The sequence below is a fragment of the Mesoplodon mirus genome, assembly GCF_964341445.2.
Source record: "Mesoplodon mirus genome assembly, chromosome: 2".
NCBI classification, from domain to species: domain Eukaryota; kingdom Metazoa; phylum Chordata; class Mammalia; order Artiodactyla; family Ziphiidae; genus Mesoplodon; species Mesoplodon mirus.
In genome coordinates, this window is record NC_138977.1 from 127,405,540 (window position 1) to 127,430,311 (window position 24,772).

At 53.4% G+C, this 24,772-nt stretch overlaps 1 protein-coding gene across 1 annotated transcript in view; it reads right to left on the minus strand.

Moving 5' to 3' along the window:
- SORCS2 (sortilin related VPS10 domain containing receptor 2) overlaps positions 1 to 6,097 on the minus strand; it is a 551,814-nt gene extending 545,717 nt beyond the window's left edge. The window contains exons 1-2 of the mRNA XM_082635332.1: positions 5,812 to 6,097; positions 2,808 to 2,998 (exon numbers count right to left, since the gene is read on the minus strand). The gene's annotated coding sequence lies outside the window, so the exon portion shown is untranslated. The remainder of the gene's footprint in view (positions 1 to 2,807; positions 2,999 to 5,811) is intronic.
- Positions 6,098 to 24,772: the final 18,675 nt, after the last annotated feature.

Consider the following 24,772-nt stretch of genomic DNA (forward strand, 5'->3'; position numbering starts at 1 on the left):
GTGAGTGGGTGGCGGGTGGAGACAGGGCACCCTCAGGCCTCCCCACGTAGACCTTCCCCTCTCCCCTCCAGGATGGCCGCCCTTCCACGCATCGGCCTGCCAGGTTCCCACCTGGGTTCAGACTCCTCAGTGTTCCCCGGCGATCCCGTGGCCCATGGTGATGGACAGACTAGACCATGAACACCTCCAAGGCAGGACACAGCTGGGCTCCAACCCTGTCTTCCCCACTTATTTGCTGTGTGACCTTAAGCAAGTCACTTAACGCCCCTGTGCCTATTCCTCATTTGTAAAATGAGGTTAATAAGAGCACCTAACTTACCATCTCACACCAGTCAGAATGGCCTTCATTAAAAAGTCTACAAATAACAAATGCTGGAGAGGGTGTGGAGAAAAGGGAACCCTCCTACACTGTTGGTGGGAATATAAGTTGGTGCAGCCACTATGGAGAACAGTATGGAGGTTCCTCAGAAAACTAAAAATAGAATTACCATATGATCCAGCAATCCCACTCCTGGGCATATATCCAGACAAAACTATAATTCAAAAAGATACACGCACCGCTTTGCTCATAGCAGCACTATTCACAATAGCCAAGACATGGAAACAACCTAAATGTCCATCTACAGATGAATGGGTAAAGAAGATGTGGTACATATATACAATGAAGTACTACTCAGCCATAAAAAAGAATGAAATAATGCATTTGCAGCAACATGGATGCAGCTAGAGATGATCATACTAAGTGAAGTAAATTAGAAGGAGAAAGACAAATACCATATGATATCACTTATATGTGGAACCTAAAATATGACACAAATGAACATATTTACGAAACAGAAACAGACTCACAGACATAGAGGACAGACTTGTGGTTGCCGAGGGGGCGGGGGTGGGGGAGGGATGGAGTGGGAGTTTGGGATGAGCAGCTGCAAACTATTACACAGAGAATGGATAAACAACAAGGTCCTACTGTATAGCACAAGGAACTATATTCAATATCCTGGGATAAACCCTACTGGAAAAGAATAATAACAATAGCACCTAACTTGCATGCATTTTACTTTAGCAAATTAAATGAGCGAATACATATAAAACGTTTTTGACATTTATCATCTGTGTCCCCAGTGCCCAGGTCTCAGAAACACTTGTTGACTGACTCACTTACTGGGCAAACAACTTTGCCCCAGTCACCTCGCCACGGCCTCTTTCTGGTAATAATGCTGCAGGTGCCCAGCAGTGATGTGGAGGCCACAGAGTATAGACTCTGGAGCCAGGCTGCCAGGTTCCAATCCCAGTCCCACCAACTTCTCGCTGTGTGACACCAGGTGGCCCCTCAACCTCTCTGTTTCTGGGCTGTAAATGGAGGTGGTCATGTTTGTGCCCTGAAGAACAGCCGGGAGACGGCACAGAGGATGCGTAAAAGATGCACGGTGAGCCTCAAGAAGTCACTGTCGTTAGGACCATTAGTAAGGATACCTTTCCTTGCCCTCTGCCCCTCCTCCTCCCTGGAAAGGCTGGGAAAGGGAGGCGGGGAAGCGAGGACAGGAGAGTGATGAGGCCATGATCACCCCGTCAGAAGGGGCTGATAAATGAAGCCGAATCCAGAAAGGATTTCGCAAGCCCCTCAAGTTGGCCGTAAATAAGGTGTTGGAGCCCAGGAAGGGGCTGCCTCGGCAGAGATAAATAGAGACAGACGGCCCGCCATCCGCCGCCAGCAACCCCACCGGAGGCCCCAGCTCCGGGGCTGGCGTGTCAGTGGGCTTCAGGAGGCTCAGCAATTACCCCCCTTTCAGTGGGTGCCCCCTGAAGATGGGGGGCAGGGACAAGCCAGGCTGGAGGGGACAAGCAGAGAGACTCGACAAACAGTGCAGGGGCCTGCAGCCCCCGAACATCCCCCAAGTCCCAGCCCGGGGCCAGGCTCTGCGCTTAGCAGCAGAGACGGTGGAGATGAATATGGCCCAGCCCCGTCCCCAGGGAGCCCACAGCCTGTGAGAGCCCAGCCCTGGAGCGGCTGATCCAGGGCTGGGACGCTGCCTGGAAGGAGAGCCCCTGACAGATCTCAGGCAGACCGGGCGGAGGAGCAGGTGCTGAGCATGGGGAAGGGGCCTTGGTGGGGTCCCTGGTCCTGTCCAGAGGGGGAGGTGGGGCAGGCGGACAGGCCCAGGTCACGCCCACACTGCCCTAGGGCCTCACACATTCGCTGACCTGACCCTACATCACCCTGGGGGCTGCTCTTATCCCCATGTACAGATGAGGAGACTGAGGCACAGAGAGGCTAAGAAACTTGCCCAAGGCCGCTTGCCTAATAGCTGACTGAGCCAGGATGTGACCCCACCCCCAACCCCCCAGGTGCCTTAATGCCTCTCGGGCAATAGGGAGCCACCGAAGGTTACTGAGTGAGGGAGGGGCCTGGCTGCCCTACAAGGGGCTGGGGGGAGGGGGAACAGAGGATGAGGCTGGAGGTGGAGGCCTGAGCACAACCCAGTCCGTGGCAGCGAGGAGCAGCACCGGGGCCACGTCAGAGTTTGGCAGTGATGGCAGCAGATCTGCCAACCCTGAGGGAGGGAGGGGCAGGTCTGCAAGCCTCCTCTGATTGGCATTTCCCACCCCTTCCTCACGAGGTCAAGGACAGGTGACCCACAAGTCCACTTCCCAGCTCTGCTGCCAGGCCCAGCTGGTGCCCACTTCCTCTCTCTTCCCAGAACCCACATCCCCGGTCCAAGGCCGGGGCCTTCTGGCTGCTCTGAAACACAGCGATATTGATGATGTGGCTTGGGACACCCCATTTTCAAAAGTCCCCACTTTACCTTTGCTGGGGGAGGCTGGCCCCAGTCTTTGCTGTTCTGCCTTGTTGTTCACCTGCAGCTGAACTATCCAAAAAAGAGAGAAGTTGTTTCCCTCCATCGGGTCTGCGATGGGGGCAGGGAGGACAGGTGGGTGGCGTCCTCCCAGCGAAGTCTACGCAGCCCCGCCCTGCCTGGCACAGACACAGCTGGGTCTGCAAGAGTAACAAAACATGAAATTCAGATTAATGTTCTGTTTAGTCAGGATGTGACTTCCAAATCAGGCCCCGAGTCCATTCAGATTGACTGTAAGCCATTTCCCAGAGCCCATCAATCAGTGCCTGGTCCCCACACGGCCCACCAGCCCCTTTGGCATCCAAGGAAGCGGCTTCCACAGAGAAGCCCAGCGCACCGAGACAGGCAGGCGGGGGGCTTTGTGCCAAGACAGGCTGGTTGACACGTCCCAGGCCCTGCCTTCCAAGGTCAGGGTTCCCCCACCACCCCGACCCGGGCTTCCACACCAGCCTTCCCCCATAACCTCCGGTTGATGTGGGCTCTTCCAGCTTTATTGAGGTACAACTGACAAATGTGTAAGATATTTAAAGTGTATGTCATGGTGATTTGATATATGGATACACTGTGGGAAGATTCCTCCCATCTAGTTAATTAACACAGCCGTCACATCACACATTTATCATTTTTGCCTTTCTTTCTTTTTTTTTTCTTTTCTTTTTTTTTTGCTGAGAACATTTAAGTTCTACTCTTTTAGCAAAGTTCAGTTATACAATACAATGTTATCAACCATAGTTACCATGTTTTATGTTAGATCCTCACCCCTTATTCGTCCTACAGCTGAAAGTTTGTAACCTCTCACTACCTCTCCCTCTTCCTCTATTCCCCCACCCCCCAAGCCCTATTGCCCTGGCAACAACTTTTCTACTCTCCGTTTCTAGGAATTTGACTTTTTTTTTAAGATTCTGCATATAAGTGATACCAGGCAGTATTTGTCTTTCTCTGTCTGACTTATCTCACTTAGCATGGTGCCCTCAAGGTCCAGCCATGTTGTCACAAATGGCAGGATGTCCTTTCCCGTGGCTGGATGATATTTTGGTTGTTTTTTTCCCATTAATTTTGCTGCACTTTGCCATCTGCTACCATTGGTCCACATGAGAGCCAAGAGAAGATGCAGTCACTGGCCCCTTCGATGCATTCACCTTTCCATGTGGCCCCTCCGGGCCTGGCACTGGCCAGCTGAAGGCTGTCCCTGCACTGGGACACCAAAGACACTGTGACCTGACGGTGTGCCCTGTTCCTGGAACCTCCTATCTCACGTTCACCTTTGGCAGGTGCTCGACTCTTCTGACAGCCATTTCCGCACCTGAGAAATGGGGCAACACCACCTCCTGCAGAGACCCAGCTGGCCGTGCCTGCATGTGATCGGCTCAGTGACGCTCAGCAAGTATTTATTCAGGCCTCCCATGTCCCAGGCCCCATCCTGGGCGGGTAGGGGGGTCAGGGGTGGACACTAGAGTGAACATTTGGACCAAACTTTCTGCCCTCACGCAGCTGACGTTCCAGGCAGTGGTTCTTAACAGGGATGGGTTTCTTCCCCCAGAGGCCACTTGACAATGTTGAGATGTGTCTGGTATTCACAAACCTGGGGGTGGGGCTGCTCCTGGCCCCGGGTGGGTGGAGGACACAGATGCTGCTCAATGTCCTCTAATGGACAGGGCAGGCGCCCCACAGAGGGTGACGCAGCCCAAAACAGCAAGAGTGCTAAAGCTGAGGAGCACTGTTCTAGGGCGAGAGACAGAAAACAAGACAAACGAAGAAAACGAACAGATTGCTGGAAAGTGCTAAGAGCTAAAAAGTCAGCCCCACGCATGGAAGCAAGAGCCAGGCTCCATCTTTCCCAGCACAGCAAGAATGAGACTTCGCAGGCAGGAAATGCCCCCAAGCCTGAGACCCAGAGGCAGGCTGCCCACCTGGCACTGAACCAGGCTGGAGATGGCCCATGGTGGCTGCTGGTGGACACGCCTGGGCCCCCAGAAGCCCCGCTGCAGCCTTTACAGCAGGCCCCGGGACCCAGAAGTGAATGGGGCCAGGCCCCTGCCCCCCGAGACCACCAGCCTAGGAGAGGAAACACACACACTGTGCCCAGTGCCCTGGCCACCTGTGGGCTGTGTGCTCTTCAGCAGGTGGCCTGACCTCTCTCTCAGCCTCAGTTCTCCCATATGTAAAATGGGGACAGTGGTGGGACTATTTTAGGGTCAAATGGGACCTAGTCATAGGAGTTGCTCAGTCAAGGGTCACTGGTGTCATGGTACACAGTGGGGGTGGGGGGGGGAGGTGCTGGAACACTGAGAGGAGGGAATGGTGAGTATGCCATCGGGACACAGAGGAGCTCAGAGAGGCTTCCCTGGGAAGGGACACCCACCTGGGGTCTCAAATGCAGAAGTTCACCAGGTAGTTAGATCATGAAGGAAAGTAAGACAAAGGGACCCACTGGGTGGGTGTCACTGGGGCGTACATGTGTGTGTTTGGGAAGAAACTGGGGGACAGGGAGGGACAGGGCAGGAGATGACACTGCAGCCCAGCACCTGCAAGGCCGTGATTGTCATACCCAGGACTTGACTTTACTTCATCCTCACCTCCTAACTGCCCCTGACAGTCTGCTCTCGACTCAGCAGCCAGAGGTTCCCTTGAAACCCAAAGTCTGACCTTTCTGTCCCATCACAGGCAGTGTGCAAGCCACTTCCTTACAAAACACCACAACCTATTGGGACTGACATGCACACACCGCTGTATTTAACTTAATATTAATTCTTTAAAAAAAAAAAAAAAAAAAGCCCATCAGGGCCAAACGCCTTGCCCCACCTCCAACCCAAGGTAACCCTGTCTGGATCCAGCTGCATCACTCCCTTGCTTTCCTTCACAGGTAAGTCGGCATCATTGCCAAAAGCTCCGTATTTTGTTTTTAGATTTGTAAGTTATGGCACTTATTGACTCTATAATCTTTTAAACGTACCTTCTCTCGCAATATCATATCGTTAATTAAGATCATCTGTTTCGTCGCACACAACTGCGGCTGTTCATTTTGCCGGCTGTGTGGCATTCCACTGGGTGACTATTCCGTAGCTGACTCGTCCAATCTCCGGGTGACATACACCGGGCTGGTTCCCAGGCTCTGCGAGGGAACAAAGAGCTGCTGAGAACACTCTGCTGCGTGGCTCCTTCTGTGCGGGTGGAACTGCTGGTCCTGAGGCACTGAAGGCCCACCTTTAGGAGCGCCTAAGAAGCCTGTTTCCAAAGGGGTGGCACCAACTCGCACTCCCACCTGCTACGGACAAGCCTCCCGATTGGTCCACATGCCTGCCAATGATTGGTCGGGGCATAGGTACGTAACATCCATCTGGCCAATGAGATTGAGGAGAGGGCTGCCCCAGGGGATGCCGGGAGATTCCCTTAATTCCAGGAACGACTCAGAGGCGGGGAGCGCCTCTCCTCTTCGTCTGGACGTGCTTATGTCCGGATGTGATTCTCCAGCCACCTTGTGACCACCAGGAACGCCCAGCAGAGCAGAGAAATGGAAAGATCTGGATCTTAGCGTCCATCAAGGAGCCCCTGAATTAACCACTCCTGGAGCTGCCCTGCCTTTGGATTTCCGCTTGTTACAGGGAACTGTGAATTTCTTTGTTGTTTTTAGTCATTCTGAGCCGAGTTTGCTATTACTTTCCGTTGAATGTGCCCCAGCTGCCTCCCCACCTCGCTGTCCAGCAATTCCGTGGTGACTCACTCTCCTTTGTAGCAAATTCTTTTTCTGCTTAAATCAGCCAGAGTTGATTTCGGTTACTTACAGCTTAGAACCCTGATGATACAGAGCAGAGTCTGAACGCAGGCCTGTCTGCCAACGAGCAATGGCGTTGAGACAGAAATGAGGGAGTGTGCTCGGAGGTGGAGATGAGAGAAGGTGGAGTTCCGAGGGTGAACCACCCCCTCTCAGGTGGGAACCTGGGAGGTCACAGGGCAGGAAAACAGCAGGGGGCAGATCCTGGAAGGACTTGAACACCGAGCAGAAGAATATTGAGTTTATTCTTAAGGTCATGAGATTTTGACCAAAAGGGTCATCTACTGGAATTGACATTTCAGGGAATTTGCCTGGACTTAGGGGCCTTGGGGAGGGGCCTCTGGCATCCTCTGAGCTCCTCCAGAGCCTCCAGAGCCAGTCAGGTCCCCACACCATCTCAGCGAATCCACACAGCTGCCTTCTGAGGGAGAGATTAATCTCTTTTCCAGATGAGAGGTCTGGGGTGCAAATCGGGAAGCGACCTGCCCACGCTGGCCAGCTTGGTAGGGGCACAGTGAGAATTGACAGGGACCAAACCTAGGCTCTTTCAATCACATCCTGCTGCAACCCCATGCATTAGAAGAGAGTTTGCACTCCAGGTCTGATCCTGCCAAAATCATCTGTGCTGCTCCAGGAAGGGAGAAACCTCTACACCGATCAGCAAAATGTTTCTGTAACTCTTAAGAGCCAGTGACCAGGTCACTAGCTTTAAGGCCGTCTCGTCACGCGGCTGCCAAGGCCAATAAGTGATATTTCATCTTTTTATGCAACATTAGTTTAAACAAAGCCTTTGCCAGATGACGATGCTTGTTTGTGTGTAATAAAGGCAGTTAAAGACATCTTAGAGCAACGCAGGAGCACTGAAGGAGAAAGGTCGAACTTTGTCAGGGTCTCAGGGCAACCAGGGGTAGCTCTTAGACCCTGGCCTGGGAGGCAGAGTCCAGAAGCTGTACTGCTTCTGCAGGCAGCTACAGAGAGAGGAGTCTGCCAGGAAACCCCAAGCTGAGCTCTCTGCCAGCCTCTTCCCAGCCTGAACAGGGTGCACAGGGCATGGGAGCTGTAAGCTTTTGCAGAAACTCAGGGACAGTGATGAAGAGACAGCAATTCCTGCCATCTGCAGGGACCGGGCACTCTGGGGATAGATGCTGTTTGATTCTCTCAGTCACCCCTAAGGTAAGTGCTGCCCTTACCATCCTCATTGTATAGGTGGGAAACTGAGGTCCAGGGTTACTGGGGGACTTGCTCAAGCTCACACAGCTGACAGGGCCTGGACCCGAGCCCAGGGCTGTCTGATTCTGAGTCCAGTCCATTCACCTGCCCCTCACTGTGTGAGCACAGAATGACCAGGGAGGCTTTGTGGAGGAGGCGGCATTTGTGCTGAGCCCTGAAGGGTAAGTAAGAGCCAGAGCGGTTTAGGGCAGGAAAAGGCCTTTCCCAGAAAGGGGAGAAGGCTGAGCTTAGGCACAGAGGTAAGCAGCCAGGAGGTAAAGCTGCAGGTCAAAACAGAGTCCTTTCAACACTCCATGGTTCTCCCTTTTAAATTCATCTCAAGATGAGGAGCTGGGCTTCCCTGGTGGCGCAGTGGTTGAGAGTCCGCCTGCCGAAGCAGGGGACACGGGTTCATGCCCCGGCCCGGGAAGATCCCACATGCCGTGGAGCGGCTGGGCCCGTGAGGCATGGCCGGTGAGCCTGCGTTTCCGGAGTCTGTGCTCCGCAGCGGGAGAGGCCACAACGGTGAGAGGCCCACATACCGCAAAAAAAAAAAAAAAAAAAAAAAAAAAGATGGGGAGCTGGAAGAAGCTACGTCCCAAAGGAAGATTTGGGGTTCAGTTTCTCCCTGGAACAAAACTCATAGGCCAAAAAAAATTTTTTTTCATTTATCTATTTTTGGCTGCGTTGGGTCTTCGTTGCTGCGTGTGGGCTTTTTCTAGTTGCGGCGAGCGGGGGCTACTCTTCGTTGCGGTACGCGGGCTTCTCATTGCAGTGGCTTCTCTTGTTGCGGAGCACGGGCTCCAGGCGCGCAGGCTCAGTAGTTGTGGCACGCGGGCTTATTTGCTCCGCAGCATGTGGGATCTTCCCAGACCAGGGCTTGAACCCATGTTCCCTGCATTGGCAGGCGGATACTTAACCACTGCGCCACCAGGGAAGTCCCAAGGCCAAGATTTTAAAATTCTTTTTCCTCTTGGAAAAACATCTCTGGTTTCAAGCCTGAATTTTTGGCAACCTCATTCCCAGAGCCTCTCGCCATTCAGGAGAAACAATGCACTCAGACGGAAGGCACACAACGTGCAATGGGGAAAGAAGCCTGGGAGGCCGTGAACAGACAGGGTGGGTGCAGAGAAGGAAAAGGAAGAAAGGAGGCCTGGGAGGGGTTCTGATCCGGAGGGGGTGCCACCCAACAGGGGGAAGGAAAGGAGCACTCACTGAGCACCTACTATGTGCCAGCGCCGCCGCCAGTACTGCTGCTCACGCCTGCCTGGCAGCCTGCTTGACCTGGATGACACCCCAAATCCCAGTCCACCTTCTGGCCGGCCAACTTTTAAAAAGCACCTGCTGGGTGCATGATGCCACTGTGTATCCGAGGCAAAGAACTCAGCCTCTGTGACTCCTTCCCCATCAGGAGAATGAATTTACTTCCTAGATCAGAAGGAACTAACATAATCAATAAGATAAGTGAGGAATAGGAGACATTCATTAATTGAAGACATCCTCAGTGGAAGGAGGACTTGTGTGGACAGACCTAGCAGCTGGTGAGGACAGCAACAGGCAAGCAGGTGGCCCCAGGTGGTGGGGTCAGCTCTTCAAGGACTCTGGGCACCCACTCTTCACTGGCGCTGGGACCACGTGAGACTCAGGCACAGGCCATGAGAAGCTCACAGTCCAGTGGAGGAGCCAACACATCAGCAACATGTGTGGAGGATACTTCTCTGCCCTACCAGGTTTGGCTTGGGGCCATGGCGTGTTAGAGGACGGGATGCAAACAGAGGCTTTAAATGCACCTGTGTTGCGAGACTTGGCCTCCTGTGCTCTGGTGATCCACCACAAGCCTGGTCCCCAGAATGAGACATGTGTAGGAAACCTGAAACCAACCCAAGGCTGGGAACCAAGCCCTACTGACCCGCAGCCTTGGCCAGACTTGCTGCGGCCATCCTGAAGACCCATGAGTGAGAAAATAAGTACTTCCTGTAATAAACCACCTAATTTGGGGATAATTTGTTATGCAGCATTATTGTAGCCATAACTGAGTGATACATAATGACATGGTACAATCAGTGCTTGGTTAGAAGTATACCCAGGTGAGCTCAGGGGAAGCCCTGAGCAGTTAGAGAAGACTCTGGGAGGAGGTGACATGTGGACTGAGCCTTGAAGGATAAGCATGAAAAGAAAATAAGTCTTTCCAGGCCGATAGAGTAACCACAGAAAAGGAACAAAGGCAGGGAAGAACATGGGCTCAGTAGGGAAGCTGCACTACAAGATGCTCGGTGTAACCAGAGCACGTGGGACATGATCAGCACAATAACAGCCCAGCTGGACACGGCAGAACAGGAAACCCACACGGTCCCTGGCAGCTGTCAAGCCTGAGCAGTAACTCTTCCTTGGTGAGCCAATGGCCACTCTCGTACTGCACCTGGGAGATGTTCTGTTGCCCACTGTTCTCCACAGCCATGGCTCAGTGCTCGGTGGGGAGGGAACCTGCTGGTCCCTGGGTCTCCATGGCCACCTCTGAGATGGTCATTGGAGAGAATGCCATCATTCCTGGGGGCCAACCCCTTCACAGCCCACCTGTTTCTGGTGCAACTTGGTTGGGGAGCCCAGGGACAGCCTTAGGGGTTCAATAGCCTCGAGCCCAGACAGATCTAAGGCTGCTTTAGTAACAGAATCCCCTCAAAGAAAGCTTCCAGTCCATTCCATGTGCACACGTCCACAGTCTCGCTTAGGCTCAAAGCATGAAGACTCTAGTGTGTCCACCCTGTGCTCTGCCCAGGGCCCCAGCCTTAGCCCAGCTGTTGTCATCTTGAGGTCATTCAAGACACCAAGCTCCAGAGAGAAACACCGCCCTCAGCTGGATTATTACTGGGTTGTTCTCTCAAGAGTATGTGCTGGCAGGAGGATTAGGGTATCAGGCCCATTTCCTGCTACACCGGTGCCCCACCCCCAAGTCTGCCCACATCACTTTCAGTTTGGGGTAGAAAAGCACTGACCCTTTCACCTCTGGGAGGCCTGAGCTGGTCAACATAAACGGCGGGCACGGCCTCATACTCACTGTGTCCTCCTCCATCCCTCCTTATAGGTGGGCTGGCTCTAGTCTCAGCTTACATGTCTCTTGAGGGACCTTTCCAAAAGCCCCGAGGAACCAGCCCATGCCAACATTCTGAAACTTTCCCTCCATCCTCCTCACACTACGACCAGACAGAACGTGGCCTTTGTCCAAAGCAGAGCAGAGAACCCTCAGATAAAATATTTCTCCACCGCATTGCATGGATCACCAGCTTTCCAACCTGTGATGAGTCTGCACTAACATCCCCTCCAGCCCTTTTCCATTCAAGCAAGTCCACACTTCCAGTGTTGTTACTCATGGCATCCGCTTCTGGGCACCAGAGTCCGCTTCGGCCAGGATTCCATTCAGCTGCTTGTAACGGCAGCCTCCTTTCCACACCCAGAGCTCCAAGGCAGGGCTGGGCTGCATAGGACACTGACTGCACCCATGGGCACTCAGGAGCCTCCCTGGGAGGAGGACAGGCCCTCGGAAGGGCACTGGTTGGGGGGATGATGGGGGGGCGTGGACTTTCTTCTTTCACCAGAGGGTAAATTTTCAAGAACCACATCGGGGGAACTGACCCTCTAGGGTAGAATGGAGATCACCCCCCAGACTCCCCGTCGAGGAAGGAGGGAGCCAGCCTTCAATCCCCACCCCCTCAGGAAAGTCCTCGGCTGCCCGTCTCTGTGCCCAAGGCCACGCCCTTGCAGGGCAGCCCACATTCAAGGATGGTCCAGGCTGGAGTAGAAGGCCCTGACCATTTTGACCCAACATGTAACAACTCTGAAGGGCCTTTTAGCTCTAGAGCCCTCCATTAGGCTAGACAGGGCTGCCCCTGGGCCTGAGCTCAGCTGGACTTCTGCCGAATCCTGCTTCCCTCCCCTCCCTTTCCCGGAGCTTGGTTCCCAAGGGCACTCCCTGATACAACCCCGCACAATAACACCACCTCCGAGTCAGCTTCCCGGGATGCCCAGCCTGGGACACCAAGGAGTAGCATGTGCATCCCCAGAGGCGTGGTAGACGCTCTCAGATACAGCACTGGAGGAACAGCGGAGTCCTGACAGCGGACCCAGGAGGAAAGATAAGGGCGCCCGCACGTCTCAGGGGCCAGAGCTGCAAAGCCCCTCCAGCATCCAGGAAGGACAGGTCCTGGAGCCGAGGGTCCTATGAGCAAGCCCAGCAGTGCAGCGGTGGGAGAGGAGGGGGTGGGCGGCAGGGGCAGGGCCTGACAATCCCAGCCTCGTAGGCAGAGCACGCACATGTGCACACACACACACACCTGTGGCTGCCGTGATGTCCCTCCAAACCTGGAGAATCAGGACAATCCTGTCTGTGTGCAGGAATGAGACACGCAAGAAGGCTGCCCAGGAAGGTGGTGCTGGGCACGGTATTTCAGTCATCAGGTGTTTGAACAGCCATGCAGTCTGGAGAGGTGCAGCAAACCATCACCCCCACCTGCCTGGATCACAGCTCCTGGCCAGTAGGAGTCCGTGGGCCGCCTGGGATGCTGGGAGCCTGTGAACCCTGCTGCCACGTTATAAATGCTCAACCCCCCTCTCTGTGCAGCTGCCGTGTCCTGGGTCCAGGAGCCTGTGCCCTGGGACTGAGAGCCCGGCAAACTTGGGCAGCAGCCTGGGGTGGCAGAGGCTTTGCCTCCAGCTGGGGAAGAAGAAAGGACTCAGAGGGGGGTTTCAGGGTCATCATGGAGGTGAAGGGGCCCTCAAGGACACAGAGGGGCTGAAGTTGGAGGTGAGGGCTGGGAACAGGAGGAGGGTGAGGCTGGTCTCTCCTGAGTTCATCCTGGGATGCTCCATCAGGGATAGCAAGAGCCAGAGGAAACAGGGCAGACTGCCTCAGGCAAAGAGCCCAGAAGACTTGGGGATGCATTCCATAGCTGGACTCTCCAGCTATGTTCTTATCTCCATTCCTTGGAACAGGCTGTTTTCTTTCACTGTAAGGCTTTAGAAGGCTCTCTCCCATCACCTTTTCTCAGATAACAAGCAGGCTAGATAGCAGCAGTCCAGGGATCGTCGGGAAGTTCCAGAACTTGTTCAGGGACCCAGACTCTCTGTCTCTAGGATCCTTGGGATGGTGTCTCTCCTTATGGTCACAAGATGGCTGCCAGAATACCAGGCATCCCATTGCCATTCCAGGCAGGAGGGTAGAGAACAGACTAAGTGCAAAAGGTGTTCCAGAAGCCCCACCCAGGAACTTCCACATCTCATGGCCAGCACTCAGTCCCATGGCCACCCAAACTGCAACAGAGCCTGGGGAATCTGCATTTTATCCGGACACAATGCTGCCCCCACACAAAATCAGGGTTCTGCATGATGTAAAGAGGGAAGGGACTCATTGCTGGGTAGGCAACTCATCGTCTTCCAGCTGTGTGGAGGGTGGGCGGGAAGGTTCAGAATGGAGGCGGGAGCCCAGGGAGGGGCTGGGCAATGGTCCAGAAGAGAGCTGAGAAGGCCATGGGGCAGGAGGAGAGGGCAGCATGCCACACAGCAAGGCCACCTCCCACTGGTCCATGGGAGGAGCAAGCTGGCGGGGTCTGAGCCAGCGTGCAGGTGCCCCAAAGCCCGTGACCTTGCAAAGCTGGTGGTTTGGGGCCATGAGCACATTCCCATAGCAGCCTGGCCCAGGCCCCCTCTCGCAAGCCCCCACCCTGGGCCCTTCCATCCTCCTCACCCCAGTTACCCTCCTGGCTTTTCCCTGGCGTCCTCGTCCTGGGTGCTCAGCCCAGGCCCGGAGGAGGGGCGGGCAGGGGGGAGGTTGGCAGGACAGTCCCAGGGAGGTGCTGTTGGCCCTGCACTTGGGGCTGGGAACAGTCCTTTTCTAGAAATTCCCGAGTCAACTCCTTTCCCTGTGCGGCAGCGGGCACGTGTTAAAGCCGCCTTAGACTGGAGGGCTGTGGGTGTGGGTTGTTTGGGTGGTTTTCTTAACATCCTCCCAGGTTTTAATTCTGTGGCGTTTGCCAAAACCTCTGCCTCGGAAGCTGCTGGCTTGGGAGATCTGCAGGGGCTGTGGCAGAAGGCAGCTCAGCTTTCTTCCCGGCCCCGGTGGGACCGCCCGTGGCCACCGACCACCGGCAGAGGGAGCGGAGCGGCCTGGCCCAGAGACCTGAGCCGGGCCTTCTCCCTGCAGGGCCCTGTTCCGACCCCCCTCACCACCCCCAAGTCAACCTGCCTCAGTTTCCCTCAGCTGCCATCATCCCTTCCCTGGCATCTGCCCTGCAGCCCCACCAGCGGTGCCTCTACCTCTGCCGCCTCCACGTGCCCCAGCCCTGAGAGGACACACGTTGACACACAACTTGCACACACGTGCATGTGTACACATACACTATGCATACGTGTGTACGTGTACACACATACGCACAGGTACTCGCTCACGTGTGCACGTGTACACACGTGCATGTGTACACACACCACACATTCCCACACGTGTGTGCACACATGCACTCATACACGCTCATGTGCACGTGTACACATACAGGTACATGCTCACGTGCACGTGTACACACATACGCACAGGTACATGCTCACATGCGCACTTGTGTACACACACCACACATTCCTACACGTGTGTGCGCATACATATGCACGTGTACACACTCTCATATGTCTGCATACTCACATATTCATACACACCCTCTTCTCCACATGCTGGCATGCCCATCACAGCCCACACCCACCCTGCCAGGACCATCCCGGCTCTGGCCCAGTGGCCCTGCTGCGGCCCCGACACACAGCCGGACTTCTCTCCCTCCCCCTCCTTCAGGGCAGTGCAGGGGCCCTCACGCCTCCTCCAGCTGCGCCGCCTCCCTGGGCTCCTTTCCTCGTGCAGGCGCCGTGGTCCTGGCCCGTGACTCCAGCAGACTCCCCAGGCAGTAACTCTGTTCCAGCCATCCCAACATAGCCAAGACCCTCCACGGGCTGGTGGAGGAGCTGTCTGGCTGCCTCTGTCTCCGTCAGAAAGTTCTGGTTGTGTTTGGGGGTCCCACTGTGGCCCCCCCATCTCCCACCACAGGGCCCTTCTTAGGTCAGGGTCAGAACTGCACCATCACTCCCTCCCTGCTGGTGGTGCCAGGGTTCAGCCTCCTGCCCCTCCCTTGTAGGTGCCACAGCCTTGGGGGCCTCTCTGGTTCTGGTCCAGCTGTGTGTCTTAAGGCAGGTCACTTAACCTCTCTGAACCTCAATCTTAGACCAGGGATACTGGACTCTGCTTCAGTCCTGCGTTCAGCTTTGGCCCAATCATTGCATGTGGGGTACAGGCCACTCTGACCTGCCTGTTGAGGTCTTGTGCCCACCCTGTGGCAGGGAGGTCACGGCCCCTCCCTGACAGTCCCACTGGAGCCACACAGAAGCGTGGGGGAGTTCCCAAAACTCAGGGGTGCTGGACAGACAGATGTGCCTCTGTCTCTCCAGCATGGGGGTCATGAGGATCATTGGTTCGGTGCCCATGTAAGGCTTTCTACCTCTAAAAGGAGATTTAGCTCGTCCACTTTTCTGAGAGAAAAACAGCCACCCCTCCCAAATAAAAGCTCTTCCCGTGGCCCCAGGCTGGCTGCTGGCTGGAAACCTCTTGGTTTTAACTTAGTCCCCAGAAGGTCTGTTTTCTGGACTTGGGTCTGGAAGGAAGTGTGGACCAGATGGAGGGAAATGGGCCTGGACGGAAACTTGCTGGTCTGCAGAAGGTGCAGGCAGGGCCCCAAAGCAGGAGACACACCATAAAATTCCCACTTGGCTGAGTTACTGCCAAATTCTCATTTCCCCACAAACGGTCCCTCTCATGTGTGTGTACACATACACACACACACACACACACACACACACACACACACACACTTCAAGGTGACGTTTGCATTGCCAGGTTCCAGCTGGAAACACACCCAGTGGTCAGGGTGCTCGGGGCATGGAGCAGCGTCCTTGCTAAGGAGAATCAGGCAGTCTTGTGTCGTCCTCATGCGCCCCATCAGGGCTGGGACCTTGGTCCCTGTTACCTTTTCTATGGGCACAGAATTCACCATACACATGGGGAGGCACCACGCAAAGTCACACACTCCTTACGCACATAGAGAAGCATCACTCTGGCTCCTCCTCCCTGCCCGGCCTTTCTGGTCCACAGACCTCAGAAAGTTGCAGCGAGGGCTTACCTTCAGCATCCCAGCCCCCAGCTCGCAGGTGGACGCCACATGGAGACCAGGGAAGCAGGGGAGGGGCGGGGGGAAGGTGGGGAGAACCCGGGAGATATAAAGCTTACAGGGGTCCCCAGGATAACACATTTGCCTGGAAGAGATTCCGGAATGCCCAGGCACAGCAATGAAATTGAGCTGTTTTCCTGGGCAGTAATTGAAAGGTGCAAACTAGCAGAAACCCATTTTCCTGCAAGTATTTCCTATGAAATGACCCAAGCAAGGGGTGCTTTGAATTTAATGACATGCCCCCATTGCCATGCTGAGTTTCCCATGATTGTTAATGCTTGGGGCCCATTTTCAGAGTCATTCACCTAACAAATATACTGATTGAAAGCTTTGCTCTGTCCTTAGGCCCTGGTCTGGGCACTGGTGATACAGCAGTGACCGAGACACGCAGGACCCCTGGTCTCATGGGGCTGATGTTTTAGAGGAAAACAGTGAAGGACATGTCAGGGGAGGATGCTGTTATTGTATCTGTTCTCTCAGCAGCTTGGGAAGAGCAGCTGTGGGGCTCGGCATCTGCCTTTACTACGCTACGGCCCTCATGCAGTAGGTGTCTTGGTTGAATGAATGAATAAACAAATGGAAAATAAAATGAGATCTGTAGGACCAATTTGCTAGATAGGAATAAAGTAACCCAAACATAAGTCATCAGGAACACAGCTGTGGCCCAGAAGTAGCTGATCCACCCCAGCCCTTGTTTTATTCCCCACGCTGAATCTCTCTCTCTCTCATGGGCCTCTTTCTCTCCTTGGCAGGCTTGCAGTTTTAGCAAATAAAAATACAGGACCTTCAGCGAGATTTGAATTTCAGATTAAGCAATGAATGATTTTTAGTAATAAGTATGTCCCATATATTGTTTGGGATATATTTATACTAAAAACGATTCCCTGGGAATTCCCTGGCTGTCCAGCGGTTAGGACTCCGCGCTTCCACTGCCAGGGACCTGGGTTCAATCCCTGGTCAGGGAACTAAGATCCCACAAGCGCAGCCAACATAAAGAGTCTACAACTCAGTAAAGTAGTCATTGAAAGAAGCTAGAAACCATCAAAATAAAAATCCTACTTTGAAAAAAATACACATTAAAAAAATTAAATAAAAATGATTCACTGTTTATCTGGAACTCAAGTTTAACTGGGCGTCCTGTGTTTTACCTGGCGACCCTATACCCCGGCCAGGGCAGGAGGTGCTGGGCTGGTGACCGTAGGGTCAGCTGAGGATGGGCTGGCAGCTCAGAGGGAGATGGATTTCTCAGGACATACCTTTTGTACATTTTGAGTTTTGTACTGTATACGTGAGTTACTTAATTTTTTTTTTTTTTTTTTTTTTTTTTTTGCGGTACGCGGGCCTCTCACTGTTGTGGCCTTTCCCGTTGCGGAGCACAGGCTCCGGACGCACAGGCTCAGCGGCCATGGCTCAGGGCCCAGCCGCTCCACGGCATGTGGGATTTTCCCGGACCAGGGCATGAACCCATGTCCCCTGCATCGACAGGCGGACTCTCAACCACTGTGCCACCAGGGAAGCCCCAGTTACTTAATTATTAAAATAATTATTCTGATACATTGTAACGAGACTCACAGTTAACATTAGGGAACGTTGATGTTCGGCTCTTTGGAAACTATCTCAAAGATAAACGTAAAGAGAGAGAGGGAGAGGGAAATTCCCTGGTGGTCCAGTGGTTAGGACTCTGTGCTTCCACTGCAGGGAGTTCAATCCCTGGTCGGGGGAACTAAGATCCTGCAAGCCAGGTGAAGCTGCCAAAAGAAAAAAAAATCCCAGAGAGAGGGGGAGACTCAGCCAGGATCAGATGCACCTGAACCCACACCTCCAGCTAAGGCAGGGCTAGAAGGGAAGCTCCTCCAGCCATGGGGGCCCCCTGGTTTCCCCCGTTTTCCATTTAGGGCTGACACTCCCTATTTCTCCTTCACCAGAGTGAGGAAGATATGAACTTGAGCAGGAACTTCTGATGTACACTGGGGCGTGACTCTCCTGCGCTCAAAATGCTGCCACCCATGAGAGCGTGTCCACACGGTACCTTGCACACGCATGTTCACAGCGGTACCACCCACAGTCGCCAAAGGTCAGGAACCAGACGCATCCACGTGGGACAAAGGGTGAACCTAATGTAGTCCAGCCACACAGCAGGATATTATTCAGCCAGAAAAAGGAATGAGGTTTACGCAGACTACAACAGGGAGGCACCTGGAGGCCATACATGGTGCTCTGCCAGACACAAAAGGCCACACCCTATGGGATGCCATTCATAGGAAATGTTCAGAACAGGGCAGTCTACGGAGACAGAAAGCAGGTTAGTAGCTGCCCAGGGCCTGGGCCGGGGAATGGGAGGGACGGAGGCCATGGCTAAATGGTACAGGGTTTCTTTTCGAGGTGATGAAAATGTCCTGTAATTGACTGTGGTGATGGTTGCACAGCCGTCGAATGTATTAAATCTAATTGTCTATTAAACGGGTGGATTACATGGTCCGAGAATTATATCTCAATAAAACTGTTAAATCTTTTTTAAAAGACGCCGTGGCCCCTGTTCTCCTCGGAGAAAAGGCAGAAGACCTGTGTGGTCTGGCCTCCTCTCACTGCCCTCCCCACCCCCCGCCACCGCCCCTCCCCCTCCTGGAACATTCTCCCCCAGACGCAGCTCCCTCACCCCGTCCATGGGGCCTGCCCCAGCTCCCCATCTCGTCCGGCACACACCCTCAGCTCACATTCGGTGCAACCTGCTTACTTGCTTTGTTTCTTGTTTGCGGCCACTGCTCCCCACTGGACTCAGGGGAGGGGGGCTATGTCTATGTCGTTCCCAGCTGTATCCCCAGCTCCTAGGACAGGGCCCAAAACCCAGTCGGAGCTTAAAACATATCTGGGAAATGGCGAAGTTCGGGGTGGGTCGGAGGGAACAGAAGTGAGGTTCCTGAGCCCTCCAAAAGAAGCAATGACTAGAAATGTCTAAGAACTCCAGAAATAAAGCAGAGGGACTTGTAGATCCAATGGTCCCCTGGATTCCCACAGGCATCCAAACTCGGCACTTGCAGATCCAAAGGGCAGTCTTTGTCCCTCCCTGCACCCGTCTCCCTTCCCTTCCACTCATCTCAGCAAATAGACCCACTGCCCACCCAGGTTCTGCCTCATTCCCCACTCCGAGCCATGGCAACCCTGTGACGCAGCATCCCCCCCGTGGGACCTCCCTCCATCCACTCCCCATCTCACTGCCACCTCCCCAGTCCAGACCCCCAAGCATTGTCTGTCTGATGAGTAGGGGTTTTTTTTGTTTTTTGGTTTTTTGCTGTACGCGGGCCTCTCACTGCTGTGGCCTCTCCCGTTGCGGAGCACAGGCTCCGGACGCGCAGGCTCAGCGGCCATGGCTCATGGGCCCAGCCGCTCCGCAGCATGCGGGATCCTCCAGGACCGGGGCACGAACCCATGTCCCCTGCATCGGCAGGCGGACTCTCAACCACTGTGCCACCAGGGAAGCCCTGATGAGTAGGTTTTGAAGACGCCAAGGAAAGGCCCCAACAGGCAACAGCTCCGCAGAAAGTCCCAGCTTTGTGGGGAGGGGTGGCCACGGGCATCCTGCCTCCCTGCTGGAAGAGTGGGTGTAGAAAACCAAAAGGTGATTTGATTCCTCCTCATTCGCTTCGTCTTCCTAGGTTGTAAAGCATCCTCGTCCAAGTTGTTTTTATTTAAACCTTACCCAGGGAGTTGTGCATAATGATTTCCTCGTCAGAGGCCAGTGTGGACACAGAACAGGGGCCAGGTGTCCGGCTGGGGTCTCGCACTCTCCGGCCCCAGGCAGCAGGTTTGCTGGGATGGACATGGCCAGCTCAGCCTGTGGGAAACACTCAGGAAAGGAATTGGAGGAGCTCTTCTGCTTGGGAGAAAAAGTTGGCACAAGTCTGTATCTGCACATTGAAGGACCAAAGTTAAAATATTGTATCAAAAAACAAGAAAGGTTTTCATACAAGAATCCCTTTGGATGATCAACTTCCGTGAGGTGCTTGGAAAGGCAGCTATTTTTACTTTAATCCGTCCTCAGAGTGGGCTCACACATAACGAAGATAAAAAGCACGTGGGGCCTGGGACGCCCACAGTCGATGTTTCGTTTCCATCCTTGTTTGGGCTCTGCCATCAAAGCCCTCCCCGCCCTGTGAGGACTCTGTGCCTTGCCAGCCTGCCTGCCTCTCCTCCCTTAAGCGTGAGGTCTGCTGGACCTGCCAATCCAAAATCTATCTTCCTGACACATGCCTAGCTTGATCGAGCCCAGGCCTGGGAACCAAACTAGGCCCCAGAAGGTCTCCAAAGATTGGCCCCCTGGGCCAGGAGGTCTGGGGAAGCTCTCTCTTACTGTGGGATCTGAGTTCTGGGAACCATGGAAACCTGGATTTTGGGCAGTCAGCTTCCCCAACTGCCCAGAAGAACTGCTCAATAAAGTCGAGGCCGAGTGGAAGGCAGACCCAGGAGGTGGAGAGAGAAGCACACACAGCCCTCAGCAGAGACGGGGCCAGCCCAACACCTGGCCTTGTTAATTACATGAGCCATCAACTCCCTCACTGGAGCCAGTGTGAGCTGGGTTTCTGTCACCTGCAAGTGCAGCCAAAAATTCTAAAACTAGCTGCATGGGGGATATTGTTTTTGAGAACAGCTTGGTGAATTGGGCTCCATTTACCTGAATTCTGGCACTAGCTTCACTACTAACCAGGTGATCCCAGCCAAGGCATTGCATCTTCCCACGACTCAGCTTCCCACCTATAAAATGGAGCTGATGTTCATAGCTGCTTCTCGGCACGCATGAGCAAGTGATGAAACAACAGATGTGAGAGGACGCTAGAAAGTCAAAGTGCTGCTCAGAGGAATGGTTGGCGTCTCCCACCCAGTGGCATTACCTGTCCACTTCTGCTTCCCCCTCCAGACCACAGCTCCCTGACAACAGAAGCCTCAATCTCCTCACCTCTTTGCCCCCGACACCTGGCACCAGACCTGGAAAGTGTTAAAAACCTGGGTGGGTTTACAGCCAAAGAACCAAAAGCAGGGACTAGGACAGATATTTGCACACCCATGTCCACAGCAGCATTGTTCACAACAGCCAAGAGGTAGAAGCAGCCCTGGTGTCCCTGGATGGATGAATGGATAAGCAAAATGTGGTCCATCCACACAGCAGAATAACATTCAATCTTAAAAAGGAAGGAAGTTCTGACACAGGCTACAACATGGATGATCATTGAGGACATTATGCCCAGTGAAATGTCAACCACAAAAGATAAATCCACTTATATGATTCCACTTATATAAATCCCCAGAGCAGTCAAATTCCTGGAGACAGAAAGTAGAATGGTGGGGGCCAGAGGCTGGGGGCGGGAGGACGGGGAGTTGTTGTTTAATGGGGACAGAGTTTGGGAAGATGGAAAAATTCTGGGGATGGATGGTGGTGATGGCTGCACCATCACGCCAAGAACATGCAGCAGTGAGGCCAGCACGACTTCTGTGGCTGAGCAGTCATCGTCCAACTAGAAAGGAATGTGAGCCCAGGGGCAGCCCAGCACCTGCACTTCACAATTCCAGGAGCCAGACCTTTTCTCGTCTCCTGGCTGCCTCTCACCTTCCCGACCTCTGACCTCTGTGCTCCTTTCACGCCTGTGTCATGTGAATGCACTTGATGTCACTGAACTGCACACTTAATGGTTGAGATGGTTTTATGTTATGTGTATTTTATCACAACTTTTTTAAAAACCTGGAAAGCAGGACTTGAAACACACTGAATGGGAGGCATTAAGTAACTTCAGCAAGCAAAATAGGGAAGCCCAGTGCAACTTGTTTGCCATGAAAATCGCTCTTGGAATCGTAACAGGAGTCACGATGTTTTGGGCCTTTGCAGAACGCCAGTCAAGAATCACGCCTGCTCAGTAAATGCGTCTCAGGGCTTTGAAACCACAGTTGTGGAACAAGCCGACACTGCCTGTGACAAAGCTGTGCCTAGAAAAGATCATTCGATCCCCGCACAAAAGGTAGAGACGATTCTCCTCCCCAGAGTAAACTTGGCAAAGCCGAGGCTCGGAGAGCGTCTGGAACACGCCAAGAACATGCAGCAGTGAGGCCAACACGACTTCTGTGGCTGAGCCTTCATACTTTCTAGATGTTTCTGCGTTTACCGCATGAACAAACAATGTTAACAGTGGTGAATCTTGGGATTTGGAGAGAAACCTTTTCCATTTTGTTTACCAGCTTGCATGTGGCTCAACTTTTTTCAATCCACGTTTTAGTTTTGCAATTTAAAAAAAAACTTTAAACAAGAAAATTTCATTTACTTGGGAAGGTAGAATTCCATAAATCAAAAATGGGTGCAGCCTTTGTTATTTACAGAGGCCTCATACAGCCACTGCTTTATTTGGTCTCCAAAAAGACCTGGGAGGAAGGATTAGCCCATGTTAGAGATGGGGGCAGGATGGTGATAAGATTTCAGTCATCGTCCAACTAGAAAGGAATGAATTTGGCTGAGCCCAGGGCCAGCCCAGCACCTGCACTTCACAGTTCCAGGAACCAGACCTTTTCTTGTCACCTGGCTGCCTCTCACCTTCCCGACCTCTGACCTCCGTGCTCCTTTCACGCCTGTGTCATCACACCACCTTTGATGCCTGCTTTGGAGAGAATTGGAATAACCCGTAAGACCGTAACAGAAGAGCAGGCGGGTAGCCCATTCACCCCTGAACCCTGAGCACCTAACATCAAAATCAGGGACTTACAGAATGGCCATCATCAAGAAATCTAGAAACAATAAATGCTGGAGAGGGTGTGGAGAAAAGGGAATACTCTTGCACTGCTGGTGGGAATGTGAATTGGTACAGCCACTATGGAGAACAGTATGGAGGTTCCTTAAAAAACTACAAATAGAACTACCATATGACCCAGCAATCCCACTACTAGGCATATACCCTGAGAAAACCATAATTCAAAAAGAGACATGTACCAAAATGTTCATTGCAGCTCTATTCACAATAGCCCGGAGATGGAAACAACCTAAGTGTCCATCATCGGATGAATGGATAAAGAAGATGTGGCACATATATACAATGGAATATTACTCAGCCATAAAAAGAAACGAAACTGAGCTATTTGTAATGAGGTGGATAGACCTAGAGTCTGTCATACAGAGTGAAGTAAGTCAGAAAGAGAAAGACAAATACCGTATGCTAACACATATATAGAGAATTTAAGAAAAAAAAATGTCATGAAGAACCTAGGGGTTAAACGGGAATAAAGACACAGACCTACTTGAGAATGGACTTGAGGATATGGGGAGGGGGAAGGGTAAGCTGTGACAAAGCGAAAGAGAGGCATGGACATATATACACTACCAAACGTAAGGTAGATAGATAGTGGGAAGCAGCCGCAGAGCACAGGGAGATCAGCTTGGTGCTTTGTAACCGCCTGGAGGGGTGGGATAGGGAGGGTGGGAGGGAGGGAGACGCAAGAGGGAAGGGATGTGGGAACAGATGTATATGTGTGACTGATTCACTTTGTTATAAAGCAGAAACTAATAAAAAAAATAAAAAACTTAAAAAAAAATCAGGGACTTAAATAAATATGGAAGGATGGGAGGGAGGGAGTGAGGAGGGAAGAGGGGGGAGGAGGAGGGCAGATGCGGGGGAGGAAAGAGAAGGAGGGATGGGGGGGGGAAGATTAAGGGGGCAATTGCCAGCCTGGTATTGACCCAGCAGGGGCTTTGCACATAAATCTCTAATTGCCAGTCTTTTAGGCAAAATAAAGTAGTCAAATCTGAGTCACAGGAGCATGGAAAGGAGCCAAGGTGTCTTTACACCTTTACAGGAATTCCACACTCCAAGGACCAGGCAGCTAGCGGACAGCACGGTTTCTGACCCTTCAGCACGTGCTGTCCGAGCCCTGGCTCTGGCCAACCCATGGGGTGGGCGAATCACAGCTTTGCCTTCAGGGAGCCCGTGTCTGTACGATCAGAGGACAGACTGCCTGCGAGCTTCCTTGATTGCCCACAGAGCCAGCCCGGCTCACACTGCGGACACTCCTGGAGCTACCGCGGGGGACATCCGAGAATCACTAATCCTCACAAGCTCCCCATCAGGTGGGGGGTGCTGAAAGGAGGCAGAAGCGGAGGATGGGCATGGGAGAAACCTGCCAGGTCTCCAGGCAGGGCTGCGGAGGAGTTGGGATGTGAACGGAGGCAGCCCAGCTCCGGATCCCCGCGTGGTGCTGACCTGCCTCTGCCGGGGCGGGGTGGGTGTGAGCCCAGGACACTCAGGAGCCCCAGCATGGAGGGCCCTGACCCAGCCTGGGTGGGAGGGGCTGGGGAGGCTGCCAGGTGGCTGGGGCCTGAGTCAGAGAAGCAGAGGGGGGGAGGGAGGAGACAAGCTCTCAGCTGGAGTGCAGCCAGGGGCCAGAGCCAAAATCCATTCCATTGGCCTGGTGTTTAGGGAATTGGGCAGGGAAGAGGTGATCTCACAGAGGAAAATGAGGACCAGACCCTGGGCCCCTGAGACTGTGTGAAGCAGAGGTATTTTACCCTAAAGGCAGTGAGGCAGCATGGCAGGGTTGAGGCAGCTCGTTGCCAGGGTCAGATCTGCCTTTTGGAAAGATGCCTCTGGATACCGCACGGAAGGTGGGTTTGAGGAGAGAGGCGAGGCTGAGGCCGGTAGAAGCCATCTAGACCACCA